The sequence below is a fragment of the Neolamprologus multifasciatus genome, chromosome 9 (assembly GCF_963576455.1).
Source record: "Neolamprologus multifasciatus chromosome 9, fNeoMul1.2, whole genome shotgun sequence".
In the NCBI taxonomy this organism is placed as follows: domain Eukaryota; kingdom Metazoa; phylum Chordata; class Actinopteri; order Cichliformes; family Cichlidae; genus Neolamprologus; species Neolamprologus multifasciatus.
The window spans coordinates 26322328-26339668 of record NC_140447.1 but is presented as its reverse complement, the minus strand read 5'-3'; the positions used below and the strand labels follow the sequence as shown (position 1 = coordinate 26339668).

The 17341-nt window shown below is 37.8% G+C and overlaps 1 protein-coding gene across 2 annotated transcripts in view; it reads left to right on the top strand.

Moving 5' to 3' along the window:
• The window catches only part of LOC146511683 (cadherin-18), a 198378-nt gene that overhangs the window by 59407 nt on the left and 121630 nt on the right, over positions 1-17341 (top strand). The window contains exon 1 of one of the 2 annotated variants that reach the window (XM_085173056.1): positions 11767-11975. The exons of the other annotated variant lie outside the window; for it this stretch is intronic. The gene's annotated coding sequence lies outside the window, so the exon portion shown is untranslated. Of the gene's footprint in view, positions 1-11766; positions 11976-17341 lie in introns of those variants that run through there. 2 annotated transcript variants of the gene reach the window in all.

Here is a 17341-nt window from a genome sequence, read left to right as displayed (position 1 = left end):
AGTTTGTTTGCCCTTTTAAAAGTAATTTCAAGCATATGTCAAATAGTGGTGTTGTCACTGTCCAGATATTATGAAATAGGTATCATTATCCCTCTATTCAGCTGGCAAACACATTCTGAAAATCCTACTAGATGCTTGTGACAGCGAATGTTCCATAATCAACGTGGTTTCTTTGCTAGAAGAAGAAATGTCACAATTAAAGCTAGGATGACTTGAGATGCTGCTGCTTTCACAGTTACATTTTTACAAATTAAATCAAATTGACTTTGCTCCGGTTTGATTTTCAGTTCCACTGCCTGCATTGGATCTTCATCAACACTAATTGCACTTCAAAGAGGGTAAAAAGATTGAGGGATCTGCCGTGACAGCTCAGGACATGGGTAGTAGGCATGTATCCAGAATACAGTAGCGGGGAGAGAAATGGAAAATATACCCTGCTTGGTTACAAGATAGAGCAAAAAATTAGTTTTCACACTTGCTCGCGTTCATCATCAGAGAGAGAAAGAGGCATATCTGACAGGCTCTAAGTGGTTAAAGCAATCTTAACAAGCCAGCCTTTGGAAAAATTACAAAATGGTAAAACACTTGGCTACCATTTGGACATAGTGAATTAGGATAGTTGCAGTTAAACTCTAGAGCTCTACAGTAAAAGATGGATGGCCGTATCAACGAGCTTTATGATTCAGTTTGACTGGATGACAATAGGGGTTTTTTTTTTTTTTGCTCTGTGTCAGGAAAACTGTTTTCTATTCAAGTTTGTTGATTGCATAAAAGCTTCATATCTCACTTGGGATGGCTGATAGTGACTTGATAGATCCAAGGGCAGTGTTGGGGAGTAACGGAATACATGTACCGCCGTTACGTATTTAAAATACAAAAAATGAGTAACTGTATTCCGTTACAGTTACCGTTTAAAAAGGTGGTATTTAGAATACAGTTACTTTGTTGAAATAAATGGATTACACGGCGATACTTTCCTGTTTCATATTGTCGTGGGTCAGGACTGTTTGGGTTTTGTTTGACAGCTATGTTGTGTTGTTCCAGGTGGCAGCGTTACGGTTGCCATGGTTACAGGGTGACGCTCTCTCTCTCTCTCTCTGTTTCCTGGGTGAGAGAGCGCTTTTTTGTTGTTGTTGTGCTAAGCTAATAGGCAGAATGCTACAGGTATAGCTCTAAAGAATGTAGCATCATAGGCAGTGTAGTCCGTGCTGCAGGGAGAATCGACTGTCATACACGTTATGTGTCTGTGAGCGAGGGAGGGAGAAAAAGGCAAAGTACGAGCTGTCATTGAGCAAAAACGGGAGCTGGAAGCATGTAAATATAATAATAACCACTGCAGCCAAGAAGAGTGCCTGACGAGCCCAGCTGTAAGTAAGCTATTAAGACTCGACTGTACACCGTGTTCGTGTTTTCCTCAGAAACAATAAGTTCCGTTGGAGCAGCCTTTCAACTCCTCTCTCTGTCTCTCGCAAGCAAACTTGACCCAGACAACAAAGTAAAGCTAGTTTTCGGCTATGAGCCCGACATGAACCCGACATATTAGTCAGAGGTCCCTTTACTACGGTTCGGAGCCGCGGACCTTCAGTAACAGTAATAAATCACAGCAATAGTACATTCATGTAGTTGTAAACAGCATGATAATATATTAAGTAATCCAAAGTATTCAGAATACGTTACTCTCATTGAGTAACGTAACGGAATACGTTACAGAATACATTTTGGGGCATGTATTCTGTATTCTGTAATGGAATACATTTTAAAAGTAACCTTCCCAACACTGTCCAAGGGCATTAATCTGTCAGGATTCATGCCATCTTTAGATCATTTTCTCCAGAGTAAAAGTGTTGTCACTTGCACTGGACTCAGTACCTTTGAGTTACACATTATCAAGACTGTGTGTTGCAGCAGAGAAATGTAACCGATAATCTTGATGTGTTGAAAGTTTCTAAGTGTGTGGTCCACACTTATCCAGTCGGACAACAACAAAATTTGTAGCTTTGTGAAGCTTTTGGTGTGAAGAAGCATAAAGATGATCTTAGTCTCAGAGGTGCACGAAATGAGAAAACATCTTTTAACTTCGGTTTAGGAAACAATTCTGAATATTTTGGACCCAGTCTTGTTGTGTAAAGTATATACACACCAAAAGTTCTGCATTTTTATCAAAATGGTATCCTCAAAAAACACACTGGCAGCAGCAGGAAGAATTTCATAGTTTGACCCAGTAGTTGAAGCTGTATCACGACCACTTTCATACATATATCAGATGTCAGTGGGGCAGTTTGAGCTCCTGTTGGCAGAGTTGGGACCAGATCTGAGGAGGCAGGGAAATAATTTCAGCGAGTCGATTGACCTGGAGCAACATCTAGCTGAGTGTCTGAGATAAAGTACTGGAGAATAATTTCACTATTTCCATATAACTGTATATTCAGTACCAGTTTTGAGCTACGAGGGCACTTGTTGCAAAATGCTGTTGTCTGATTGGTCAGGTATGTTTATTCATACAATCAGAAAAGTCTAACTTGATCAAAAACTAAAATAAAACAAATTCTGCAAGTTCGCCCTTCAAAATTACACGGTCGGATTCATGGGCTGCATTAATAGTTGAATCTGAAAAATATTTTTAACCCACAAAACATTTGCACAAATTTCACTCTGTGTGTAAAAGCCTCCAGGGTCACAAAGGCTGAGGTGTATAATGCATAAGAGTCACCAAATGCTCTGCTGACTCAATAACTGCAGAACTGCAAATCTTCTCTTGCAGTTAAATAAAAAATAAAGAACAATGTGCACCACTGGCTTTGTTATATGGCACATTTAATCTGCAGGTTGCTCAGTACTTTTATCCATATGGATTAGGTAATCTGACATTTTTGTAGCAACATTTAAATGTGTCAGTCATCCTTTAGTTTTGCAGTGTTATCACGGAATAAAAAAAACTGTTTAAATGTTATCTATTCTCAGGAAATCATGTCAGGCATCTTATCACCAGCATTTATTCATCATTTCCCGTGTCAGCTCTAAATTGGATTAGTTTGCCTAGCACCTATGTGATAATGTGCAACATTTCACACAGGAGGAGTTTTATTTATATATTTGCAGTGAATCCTTAACAAATACGTCATGTTGGATTGTGCGACTGTGGATCGAAAAAGGCTTTTTTTTTTCTTATTCACCTAGCAGCCTTGACTTAACAGACTGTTTTACAAGTTAATGTGGGAAATGACTTTGTTGGAGCTGACAGCTCAGATCACTAATGAGGATTTGGCTTTGTTCTGATTGAGGCACCCCATTCTGAATCAAACAATCGCACATCAAATGAATGATGTTGTTTGCATTTGTCGCTTCCCTTGATGAGGGGGCAGGAAAACAACAGAATCTGTTTGTGTTCGACTCGTTTAACAACCAATTAGTCATAAAGCTTAAGCTTTAAGCACAACTCAACTGGACAAAATGAGAATTCACATTCCCCGCTATGTGGAATTAAAAGTGCTTTCTAACTTATAAGCCTATTTTTTTCATGCCAAAACCATATTAACATATTTTCTTTCTTTTTTTTTTAAGACAGAAAAGTCCTCCCATAGGAGCAAAGTGGCCATTATCAGCGGTGCACATGCAGTATCACAACCGGCATAGTTGTCATCTCCCTGGTACAGGTTGTTATTCTTCATGCAAGACCTTCATTAGGGAGCCTCTGATTCATTGTCTAGTTAAATCCTTCCTCATCATGTCAGAGCGAGGCTAATGTGTTAAGGCTGACGTGTTTAACCAGACTGTCTATCATTATCTGAAAAGGTAGAAATGACCCTTAAAACAAGAACATTACAGTAAAATCGGAGTCAAGCAAGCGATCCTATCAGTTATGTTTGGTTAGCTGGCTTTTTTTCAAGTTTTTCTTTTGTGAAGGAAATTGCTAAGAAACATCTGTGCATGGCCAGGAAGTTTCTTTTTTAATCGTGATTACAAAAGAAAGGGAGTGTATTTATTTATTTTTAATACAACAGATGTCATCTGTTTTTAACAGACTCAACAGAACACATTTGTATCATTTTGCTCTCCAGAATTTGACTGTTGTTTAATCATGGCCCAGTTAAAGAAGATACCAGCGAGGGAGAAACCGGTAGGTGTAAGGCATGCAACACCGGGCACAAAGAGCATTCCAGTGCTGCCATATGAATAGAGTCAAAGACTTTAATGATGGTGATGATTTTTGTTATTATTGCTGGCTCTTTCCGGAACTTAGATGTTTTTGAAAGGTGTCAGAAAAGCATCGTGGTGCAGTTTGACAACTTTTGAATATGATTCAAAGCTGCTCTTTGTCTGCAAGGCCAAACACGGGGTTATTTCAGGAGTAACCTTGGTGTAATGTGCTTTAATTTTACAGCTTCCCCTCTATGAGATCTAAGCACATAGTCCCAGCTTTCATTAAAATAGCTGCCATTTTCATCACAACAGATGCCCCTGCACTCAGCACATGTCCAAGGTCATAAATCCAGATTACCTACTTCTTGTGTCGCATCTTGCGCCATCTGGTGTGATTTAAGCAGCAGGCAACAGTGTCTTTTTTTTTTTTGTTGTTGTTGTTTTTTAACTCCAGCCCGTTTCTGACCAAAGAGAAAGATGGTAACTGCTTAGAAATTACTTGGCCACAACTTCAGACAATTAAAAAAAGAGCTTAAAGCTATTAGTGATTCAGCATGCTCCCAAGATTTTTCTTTTTGCTTATTTGTATTTTTGTGTGTTTTTGAATTAACATTTGAACTCTTGTTGCTCAGAAGGAATCTGCTTTAATTTACATTTTGCTGCAGAATTTGTCTTTTATGTTCTTTTTATGATTCCTTGGAAAACAAAATATAAGCAAGTAAAAGAGTTTGCTGTCTAATTGCACTTTAATTGCTGTTACTCAAACAGGAGATATGGGAATGATACTGATGAAGCGGTTTAGACAGTGCAGTTGACTTTTAAAGTTAAAATTGCAACCTAATGCAACAATACATTATGATAATACATTGTTGTATTTTATGAACATAAAAAGAAAAAGAAGTCATAGTTGTGGAGTGAGTAAATGTTTGGACAGCCAGCTAAGTCAGTGGGAAGATGACACACTCTTTGAAGCTAGTGAGGTTTTCTCATCTTAATTTGGATTTTCTTTTCAGCCCTTCTAACGTCAGATTACTTTAGGTTTTAAGGCTATTTTTCACTCATAATAATGTTCAGTCAAGGGACACAGTGACCATTGTGAAAGTGTTCCTACTTGCACTGCCTTATGTAGTTCATTGGTTCATGGATGATTTTGTAGTACAGTCAGTACCCCTTCCAATTCTAATGTTTTACATATCAGAACATAGTCCGAATCATACCAGGACTTAATGAGGCAATGAGGCAAAAAGCAAAAACATGTAAAATGGTAAATGGCCTGCATTTGTATAGCGCTTTACTCAGTCCCTAAGGACCCCAAAGCGCTTTACACTACATTCAGTCATTCACCCATTCACACACACATTCACACACTGGCAATGGCAAGCTACATTGTAGCCACAGCTGCCCTGGGGCGCACTGACAGAGGCGAGGCTGCCGGACACTGGCGCCACCGGGCCCTCTGACCACCACCAGTAGGCAAACATGGGGTTAGTATCTTGCCCAAGGATATGTGGCATGCAGCCAGGAGGCAGCCTGGGATCGAACCACCGGCCTTCTGATTAGTGGCTGACCTGCTCTGCAGCCACAGGTGGCATGTAAACAACTAAATACCCCCTATGATTCAATAGCTTGTAGAACAACTTTTACCATAATTTTAAGTAGTCGTTTTTCATATAACTATCAGTCTCTCACACATCTCTTCACAGCACTGTTTCTGTTCATTGAGGTTTTTGGGGATGTGTTTCAGCACATCTCTCTTAAGTTTTCCCCCCACAGCACTTCAAACTGAGCTCAGAATTTTGATTGGGCCTTTACAATACCTTGATTCTTTTCTTTTTCAGTCATTCTGTTGCTCATGTGCTTGGGATCATTCTCCTATTGCACGATGAAATTAGCTTTAACTGTCAGACAGATCACATTTGACTGTAGAATGATTTGGTATATAGATGACTTCATGGCTGACTCACTGACTGAAAGTTTCCCAGGTCCTGTGGCTTCAAAACAAACCCAAATTGTCATCTTTCAACCACCATACTTGACAGTTGGTGTGAGGTGTACAGTGCTATGTTCTCTCTGAATGCAACTATATGGGCTAAAATCGCCTAGAAGTCTTGTGATTCATTCAGATACAGCTTTTGCAAACCAAAGCTGTGCTCTTATGTTCTTTTTAGAAAGTAAAGGTAACTCCTCCAAATAAGCAATACTTGTACATTCTTGTAATTCTAGTTTCTAATTGTACTGTAATGAACTTTAACATTTAACATGCTAACTGAGACCTGCTGAGATGTTTTCCACTGGTGAATAATTATTTTCACTGTTGAATGATGGACTTCAGATAGTTGGCACATAGAAATGGCTTTATAACTCCTCCCTCACTGGTGGGCAGAAACAACTGCTTCTCTAAAATAATTAATGATCTTTCTCTATCAGCCTTTGAGGCTGAAGTCAAGCTTTCTTTTTGTTGCTGTGAGAAGGTCTGAAGGTATGAAAGCTCCTATGCAGTATGCAATATAAAACTTACCTTTTTAATCTTATTCTATGTATTTATCTATTTATTTGTTTATTACAACTTTTGAAGAGTCTCATAATTTAGAAATCTCAGGAATTGTCAAGAGATGACAAATGACAATTCTTAGTCTATCTTATAATAAATCAATGAAGGTGTGATTTAGGAAATTGAGTTCTGAGACCTCACATCTGTAAGTATTCTGATACGCCCATTGTCATTTTGATTGACAAGGCCATAGCAAATTATGTAATCTATTAATTACCTGTCATTTTAATTGTCTTTTGTTATGATAATGATGCAAATATTATGGCAGTTCATTTTAAAAATAACTTGATCACAATAATATCTAGTTTACGACACAGTATGCATTTGAGGGCAAAAGATGAACAGTGGCACTGCTCGTGTGGTCATGTCAGCACCCCAAATAGGAGATAATTATTTTCCCCCATAATAACCTCAGGGACCACTGACACACCACAGCTATTGTGCCTAAACAGGCAAATATGAACTAAATTAACTTAAACTGGATCCTCGCTTGATCGGGGACATTGCTCCAGAGGCAGTTGCATGCTGTCTTTTAGTTTTGTATTTTTCCTCGGATAAACCATTTCTCATGTCATATTTAATTTTTCTCTGAATGCTTCACTGGAACACCGGTAACTACCTGTGCTGTCTAATGGCTCTGTCTTGCAAGACTCCTCGCTTTTGCAAATAACTATAGCAACTACGTTATTCTTTGTGACGGACTTTCTGAATTTCAAATATACAAGATTCTGACTGAACTCTGTTGCTATCTGCATGCACAGAAATTCACATTCATTACTTGCATTCAGAGTTTTTTCGGTTTAAATCAGTCACAAACTGGTAGCAGCCTGAGATTTTTACCATTTTATCACCATCTTGGCTCAAAAAAATCTCACAAAAGTGAACTGGCTCTCACAAACCTGGTCCCTGTTTTTGAAGCAACCATTTCAAAGGCAACAACATCCAAATTCACTGCACACAGTAGCAATAATCTTGGTTTTTAGATGGTCTCCAAACACTATTTTCCCTAGTGTGACTGTAGCAAAAGCCAGAGTTTTGAGGGACTGTTCCACCTGGGCATTAATCACAAGTTGTCAAGATTGTCTAAAAGACTTCCTGTAAGCAATAATGATTTTTCTTTCATTTTCCCATATGTTTATTCATGTGCATTTATAGAAATCACTTGATGAGTGATCAAACATGACGTATCTACTGATTTATTATTCTTTTTGTTCTTTTTTTGGTTAATTGTTCTAAGGGTGCAATTTCATTTGAAAAATGTAACTGATTCCCTTATTTTTCTGTTTTTTAAAGTTTAGCCATAACTTTAGAAGACTAATATTTGAACAGTCCATTTATAAACTGCTGAAGTGTCAAATAAAACTTGTGCACAGTCTGATGTTGAGCTAATACATTCAAGAATAAAAAAAAAAAATAACGGATTTATATCAAATAACCATTAATGCTTGCTTGACATACACTGGTATCTAATCTTCTGTCTGTAGCGATAACTTTCTGTGCACTAGCTGAAAGTTTTTCCCATCTAGTGAGTTTCTAGGTGTTGAGCGAGACACCTGTCACATTCTGTAAGAAATTAAAGAAATAAAAAGTGTTAAATGTCAGCTTGAATGTCAGCTGTAGGAAAAAATAAAATCTTATCACTTGAGGCCATTTAGTGAAGTTTGTACTTCACTCTTTCATTTTCAGTTCGCCTGGTTTGTACCTCGCTCAAGAATTTTCTTATGGTTCAGGACACTTTTGTTTTCAAGGAAAGGCACAACAACACTCTAGTATATAATTAGGTATGTGGGTTATGAGCATACTCCATAAGGTGCAAAATCCTTTGAACCAGCCTGGCTAAATCACAGAGTTCAGTTATTGTCAGAACAGTTGTAAACTAACATTAGCTAACAGTGGCACTACCTAAGCTATTATACCGATAGCTACAGGCAGGCATTTTAAAAACTGAGGACAACAACTGAGCCAGATGCACAATTTGAGAGATTTGGAAAGTACTTGGTTAACAATTTCTTTACCACCATAAGTGTTGAAATCAGTGGCCCAGAGTCATAACTCTGCTTATTTTATATCTGAGTCTTTTACCTTTTCTTTCCTCTCCTCCAGTTATGTCTACGTGTCTTGGCTCATTCAGCTGTCCTGCTGGTTTGCTGACATGATCAAAGGACCACACACTAGTTATGTTGTTATTATTTTTTTATTATTTAAAAGGCCTGCAGTTTAAATTTTCAGTATGCTTGGACAAATTATAACATCACCGTGACACAATAGCCTGTGCTTGGTTGGGGTTGCTATAGAAAGGAAGAGGATAAACTTAAACTTGCTGAAAGAAATATACCATTAGAATATATGTAATGACACATGTTCACAAATTACATGAAAAAAAATAGACATGTTACAGATTAGCAAGGGGATAATCACAGCTTTTCTTCCATGTATCTGTCAGCAGAGTAAATAAACTGTCTTGCCTCCAGATGAAACCCACTGACAAAGTTTGCTTGCTTTTACTTGCATTGCCTTTAGCTAGCAGTGCTTTGACCATAAACAGCAAGTCCAGACACAAAGTAAAAAGTGCTAGCGCTGCTCCTCTCCTGGGTCTCATTTTGAGTGCTGCCCACTGGTGACACGTTGTCCTTTTTATGTAACATTCCTGCTTAGTGCAGCTTTAATTTTGGATTCTCGCTTTAGAATAAAATCAGACACTGCAGTCAGTGGCAATAGCTGTGCCAGGAGGTCTTCTGTATCTGCCAAGGACCACTGAGGATATGGCACTTCTTCACTGTAGCACAGTGGGAGAGCTACTGACACCTTAGTAACCCCGGGCCCTGTGATGGAGAATCTCACTTTTCCAGGTGGACATGCTCATTGTCCGACTGCCTTATCTCTTCAGGGCCATTCCTCCTGAAGATCACTGGGACTGACAGAGCCGACGCGTAGGCATTCCTACAGAAATTTCTGGAGCAGGCAAAGCCCCGGAGAGAGTGTTGGCGATGCAAGCAGGAAAAATCTAAGGCGTCCGGACTAAAGGCTGTCTGGAGTGTCCTAAACGGTCTCTCTGAGATTTAAAATCTAGTTTGTTAATTACCATCGCTGGGCTATATTAGGGTGAGTGGAGGCTCTCTCTTGCTTTCGCTGCCATAGTGTTTAAGTGGTAGTGAAACAATTTAAAGCACCCTTGAGACTGGATCGATGAGATGGCCCATTTGTGTCCTAATCCATTATATTTGACAAGAGATTCTATATCTCAGGATGAATTGTTATTGTGTCACTGAAGCCTGAGTGTAGTTTGATGGGATCCCATTACAGAAGAAAAGTTTAAATACAGTTGACATTGCGCTGTCAGTGTATCTTAATAGAAATTACTTTTTTTTTCTTCATAGCAAGAAAATTGAATGACCTGGTATGATTTTTTTTTTTGCAGGTTCTCCCTGAACATATATGGGTTTCCTCCCACAGTTCATGTGTATGAACATGTTAACTGGTCATTTTAAACTGGCTGTAAAGGTCCTTTTAAGGTGTGCCCTGCAGGGGGTGGCAAGAGCACAACAGAGGGAGGTACCCAAGAAATCTGAATATTTATCAAAAATAAAATAAACGTAAGAGAGTGGTACCTGGTGGATCTACATAAGAATTTAAACACAATCTTGTGTTGGATGTTTGCTTTGCAAACTGTTGAAAAAGTATTTCAACCTTTTACTTACGTAGATTTATTACTGATACTTATGCAGTTTCATAGTGAACAAAGTGTATGTTCAAAGTATATTTGAAGTACAATTTTTTTTTTTTTTTTTATATATATATTTATTTTTTGCCTGTCCCATTTGGTTCTTTAGCCGTCAGAATTGTTGTCTGAAGACCAACAAGGATATCCAATGGATTTATTTTGCCAAATGGATCATCATGGCATTGCCGTATTGGTCCATTTGATCGACCTTTGTTTTTATTATTTATTTTATTTTCAGTTGTTACAGACGGGACAGACATGAGTGAGGGATAGGAAAGGGAGAAAGAAAGAGGAAGGAAAAGAAAAACAGAAGGGGAGAGGGACAGTGGGAAAAAATATCTCCTGGATCACCTGTTGAGAGAGAAAGAATAGAAAACAAGCAACAACAAAAAAAAAACAAAGCAACATACTAAACACAACACCATCGCATTAATCTAGCTAAGTGTAAACAGCAGTAAATACTAAATATTGAATGTTGTTGTGCAGCACGCAGGACAGACAGCGCACAATGTGCTTTGAAGTAGCAGCCAAGAAAGGTGATTTAAGTCTACAATGAATTCTACAATTATTAAATGGAATGACATACTGTAGTCCTGATATCATGATACTCACCAGAATCAAAATTGAATCATAATTATTGATTCACTGACGTTCATATTACTTTAATTCTGCAGCCGTTGATGTTTTTAATTACTTGTATATTGCTCGGTAGCTTGATCTATAATAATGCAATTGATCAGCACCATCTAACTAAAGTTTTAAAGTAAGTAGCAAAGAAAGAACAAAGAAGAACAACTGCAACCAAAATAAAGTGGTGTGGAAGCAGATGACATTGAAATATTTCAACAAAGTACAAAGTTTTTAAAATACTTGCAGTTAAACACCAGAGAGGGAGGCAATCATATTTCATGGGCCAGGTGCCATGCTACACCCCTGCCCACACTTGACCACAAGCTCGACAGGTGGTTAAGAAAAGAGCTGGATAATAATGTATCTACATATATATTTATTATTATTATTATTTATTTATCATGTAACCTACTAATGGAAATGTTACGTGTTATGTTAGCTACATTTTTTTTTTTCAATTTGGCTTTGTTTTTTACAGAACTAAATCATGTTCACAAACAGACTCACTCTTTGTATTTCTCCAGTGGATGTATTTGTTCCTTCTTTTTCTTTTTTTTAATGCTGCCACCTGGTTAGAAAGATTACAGTGATGACATTTTAAAAGTTCAGAGATCTGTACCAAAAAAATAAACAAACAAAACGATAAAAAAATAAGATAATAATGATTTGTTACAAATCAATCATGCAACAGCGATCTCTTTATCTGTTTATTTCCTTGAGTTAATAAGAAAGGATTAATCAGCTAATAACGTCAAGCCTGGATAAAAGGGTCTTACACTTGCTGTGTGTTGCTTTTCACACAATGCACCTGCTGATGTCCATGTGGGATTTTGCCACCACAGTGACTGGAAATAACGCTGGACTCTGGAGTTTAAACTCTTCTCTCCTGTGCTTGGAATGAGAATTTTATTCCACATTATACAACTTAATGAGGTAAGAGATTAAGATGTTGCCCTTGCATTGCAAAGGCTGTATTAGCACACTGGACTCCAAATGACTCTGCTCAGCGGTTACCTCTCATTGCATTGTTTGGGGCGAGAGTCATGGAGTGGATTCTGATTACTCAACAAATCTGTAATTTGAATATAAATTCTAGGGGTGGAATTTGGAGTTGGTAGACGGGGATTTCTTATGGCCTCTTAGGTTGACCGGACAATTCGAGACAGAGGTTGAATTGTGTGCTGATTCTTGCACAGATAAACAGAGGTTTATTTAAAATAAGAAACGTGAAAATAATGGCATTATTATTCATATCTAACAGGAGTTTGCAGTTCCTCTGCTAGATTCCTATCATACTTATGATATAAGTTTACTGGGTTGCATTGATATTTGAAGAACCACAATTCAAAAACAACTTAAATGACATTTATGTTAAATTCTCTGAAACTTTACTTCCAGAACTATGATTGTAACTATGAAAAGGAAAAAGACTGAAATGGACACCACAGAAAGTCAGTGTTGGTCAAGTTACTTGAAAAAAGTAATCAGTAACTAATTACTGATTACTTCCCCTTACAGTAATCCAGTTACTTTACTGATTACTTATTTTCAAAAGTAATTAATTACTTAGTTACTTTTTAAAAACACGATTTACAACCTGAATAGGTGATAAAGTGATAGATCTTTCAGCCCAATTCTACTTTTTCTACATAATTCATCATACAAAATGTAATCAAATGAAAAAGTCTCTTTTTAAAACTTGTTTTATTAGTTTTAACCTTTTAACTTTATGCATCAAGCAAAAATTTAATTATATGCAACATTCACTGACTGGAAGAAAATTGTTTAATATTTAAACCTATTTTCTGCACATTCCAGCAAATAAAATATTTTTTTGTGTGTTTACACTCAGTCTTTCAAATAGATGCAAGTAAAACACAGCAGAAAATAAATAAAGTCATTTGTCTAGCGGTCCTGTTGCTCTATTTTCACCTGTAAAGCAGGAGGTAGGGGTAGGTGGAGGTTTACCCTGGTGCAGGTGTGCCGCAGCGGTCAGTGGAAGAATCCGTGAGTTTCTCCATGAATTTCCCATTACGTTGTAGCGCACTCGGTGCTTGCTCAGAAGTTTAGGGGGTTTTTTCGCTGTAAAAAGAAGTTTTCTTCCCATGCTCAACGGACACTAATGTTTTTGTCACTTTTTATGGAATCAAACTCAAAGTAAGGTCAGTACTTTCACGCTTTAGACACTGCACGCTCGTACTCTCTCCCGCACTCGATATATTGTCCGTTGTTGATCTGCACACAGCTGTTGTCACCAACGTTGCACTTGCTTACGTCACTATCATGAGACATTCTCACAAAAAATCATGGCTTTAGTAACGCAGTAACGCAGCGTTCCTACGGGAAAGTAACGGTAATCTAATTACCATTTTTTGCAATAGTAATCCCTTACTTTACTCGTTACTTGAAAAAAGTAATCAGATTACAGTAACGCATTACAAGTAACGCGTTACTGCCCATCTCTGCAGAAAGTAGAATAATTTACTATTATATTTTATTCCTTTTCATAGATTCGTTGCACAAAGTAGATCTTCTCTAAGACGTGTCATGTTACATTTGAAAGGCTCTTTCATAGTTGAGGATATGGTCTGAACAAAAGATGCATTTCAACTTCTATATCAACCTCAGAGGTAACTGCCTCCATAGGTCAGCATGCAACGCTGGAGGGCTGTTATGGGTGGATAGTATTGATTGGGCTAGGTGTAACAGCAACTGACATGGGAGTTCACAGTAAAGATTATGTGATTCTCCAATCTTGGATGCACTCTGTAGAGAGCCTCTGGTTTGTTAGTGTGATGTCTGGAGGTCTGAATTTGTTAAATATGGTGGTAGGGACACAATTCCTTCTGACCCTATGGTAAGACATGGTTCTTTTGGACAGTGTAAAGAGGAACCTTACTTCTCTCGTTATTTATATGCTTTTAAAATGCTTACTTTTTTTCTTAAATAACCTACATTTATATTTTACCTTCTGGTAATCTAAAAAGAGACTACAAAGCAGTATTTTAACTTTCAGAGTATTCATAACTCAGCGACCTGTTTCAGAGAGTTGACCTACAAACACAGCTTGTTAGAGTAGGTGAGACGATTATCTCACCGGATTCTTTCTGCCATTCTGCAGAACACCAGCTGGAGGCCATATTTAGCAGCAGACGCTGACTTATGTGACCTCTGCCATTGAGACGCAAGCTGGATTACCTGGTGATATGGTCCTGATTCTCTAATCCCAGATCTGTCTCTCAAAGATTAGTGCTAAGGAAATCAACTGTACGTGAGACGGAGAATTGACACGCCTCAACTCCCCACAGTGCACCCCACCACTTTTTTTTCTCTCTCTTCTTGAGCCGCTCTGCAAGTAGCTCTTAGTAAATAGCTGCTGGTGCAAGTGGTTTTAAAATATTCATTGAGCTATTTCCAGCTTCCCTAAACATTGCTCTCATTAGATAATGATTTTTCCCACAAGCAGGAGAAGGAGGAAGTTGTTTGTTGGGTTTCATCAGAACAAAAACACAGTAGACTTGTCATTTTTACATTTTCACTTCAGACAGTCAAACTATGCCCGGATGAAATAATTTGCTCTACGGTAACTTGAAAAGAAAAATTTAAAAAATAACAGTAGTACTTTAATTAAAAGAAATGTTTTAATTAGTAAATATTATATCAAATGTTCATTTGAACAATGCTTAGCATTTCTTGAGGATTGTTGTCAGAGTTAAATTCTTAATTTACATCTATGGAAAAAAAAGGCCAAGGATAAGATAGTCTGACAGAGATAAAAGTGATTCCCACAACAGAGGGAGGTCCCCAAGAAGTTTCTAAAGAGCTATTGGTGTGATGAATTTAAATTTGAATTTTTTTAATTCAAATTTATGTCAATATGTACAGAGAATGTCAGGAGAGAGGTACAACAATGAGAATTCCTACAGCCATTTGTAAAAAAAAAAAAAAAACAGTGGAGGCTCTGTCATTGTTAAGGGCTTTATTCCAGCCAGTGGAGTTGGAGATCTTGTAAAAAATTGGTGCAATTGTGAGCACTGAGAAGCAGATTTCGATCAACCATGCAAGACATGCATGACAGTGTAGTAAAGTCGTATCTGTGTAGAGAAACACACAATAGAATACTCATGGATTGGCCTCCCCATAGCCCTGATGTCAACATTACTGAAGCAGTGCCAGATCATCTCGACAGAGAATGGAATAAAACTAACTCTTTATCCCAAAAGGTTGATTCTGTTGACGTAACGTTTTCAATGGAAGAAACGGTTCGTCACTCATCCAAGTAGGGATGGGTATCGAAAACCGGTTCTTGTTGAGACCATGATGAGAGAGACAGACAGAGTCTGGCTCAGATGCTGGCAGTTCTCACTGCAGTCTACCGGTAGCGTCTCCTTTCAGGCCAGGATAGACGAATGTCACCGAGCAGTGACTAAGTTTGTGGTCAAAGGCTTGCACCCATTTGCCACAGCAGATGATTTTCAGTAAGTGAATGTGTTTAATTGTAGGCAGGGACATTACTGGATATTCTTGTGTAATTGCTACAGAATAATTTATGTTATACTTTGTTATTGCTACAGAAGAATATTTATTTTATTATTTTACATTTACAATTTTTTCCCCGGGGACCCTGTGACACCCCATGGAAGAGCCGTAGGCTGGATCTCTTAAGATCACACTGCTGGGTTTGTAAGGCCATGTTACTCCTAAATTTCTATCTTGTTCAAAGAGAAGATATAAAACAAAGTTTTAAGCTAATCGACCTTAGTGTTCTCCTTTTTTAAAAAGAATCGAATTGTTAAACAGAATCGAAAATGGAATCGGAATCGTGAAAATCTTATCAATACCCATCCCTACATCAAAGTGACTTCTTCAGTCTCAGCTAACAGCCGGTTTCCCCAACCTTATAAACTTATAAACATTTGCATAATGACTGAAACTAGCACCACTGAATGAACATGCGCTGTGAGGTCAATTCCCATTAATATGCAAATTCTCATGACAATTCACATCTTTATATATGGCTAGAAAGTAGTTTCAGGAATTCTATCATATATACATGATATCTATTTTTAATATTGTTAAGATTTTATAGCTTTTTTTTTATTATTTCCCAGAAAATACTTGGAGCTAAGGTGTAAACAGCTGAGTTCTGCTGTATCCGAGACACATGGTCTTTGAATTTAATGTCTACTTTGGTGTTATGGAACATAATGAGTGCCTCCCATGGAACACTCTGTGTTGGAGAAAAGAAGCCGAAACAAGGCCTGCATACAAATCGAGACGCTTGCAACATTTGTGAGCAGTCTCACTTCTCAGTGGGAGAGCATCTTGTTGCTCCAAGATTATGGAGCCTTATTCTCAAAGGAAAAGATAGTGTAATTTGCCAAAGCAGCCATGACTGACTGAGAGAACTATTCTTTCTCTGTAGAAGATTTAAAGCATGCCTTATTATGATCATCTTTTTTTTTGCATCATGTCTTCTTGGATCCAGAGTTTTCCTCAAAATGCTTTTTTACCTGCACTGAAAAAGGACAGAGGTTTTTTGCTTTAGTGTGAATATGAATATGATTTTATGAATAAAACAAAAGTTTGACATGACAGTATGATACCTAGAGTGCAAAAGAATTGTAATTTTTTCTTCCTAAATGGTGTTACTCCATGCTATCGTAAGACATTGTTTGTTCTGCTGAGAAATATGCCTTATATAACCTGAAACTGTCTGTGTGGCCGTGTGCCTTTTGATAATATTGTGCTTAGCAAACTCAGCTCATGGTTACAGGTCAGCAAAGCCAGCTCGCCCACTTAGTTTCTGTTGCAACCCATGTGTTTAAAAAGCACAAAGTAGGCTCAAGATTAGAAAACATGTAATTATGTTTACAGTAACACAGCACTGTAAAGCTAAATTCAGTAATCAGATTACATTTACAATTATGTTGTTACTTTATTTACAAAGGTTTTTCAGTTACCTGCATGTCGGGTGGATAGAAAGTAAACAAAAGTAGTGGAGGTGTGGTCTGCAGGGCTGGTGCAGCGGGCAGCGCAGGGCCACTCAGGTAATCAGGCTATAACTATTTTAGTGATGCCGCCACCAAGCTGAGATATGTTAGCTTGAAACTTGCCACACCAAAATAAATGTTCATTTATCTGAAAAACGCCGTGTGTTTTCACAAACATTGAACAAACACGCTTTTGTCTTCCTGTCCACTTCCACGACAACGAGCTGATTTTAGCTGATGTAAAATTGGAAATGAAAAATGGTGGAGCAAAACAGCGATACAGCTTTTCAGAAGCAGGAATATGAG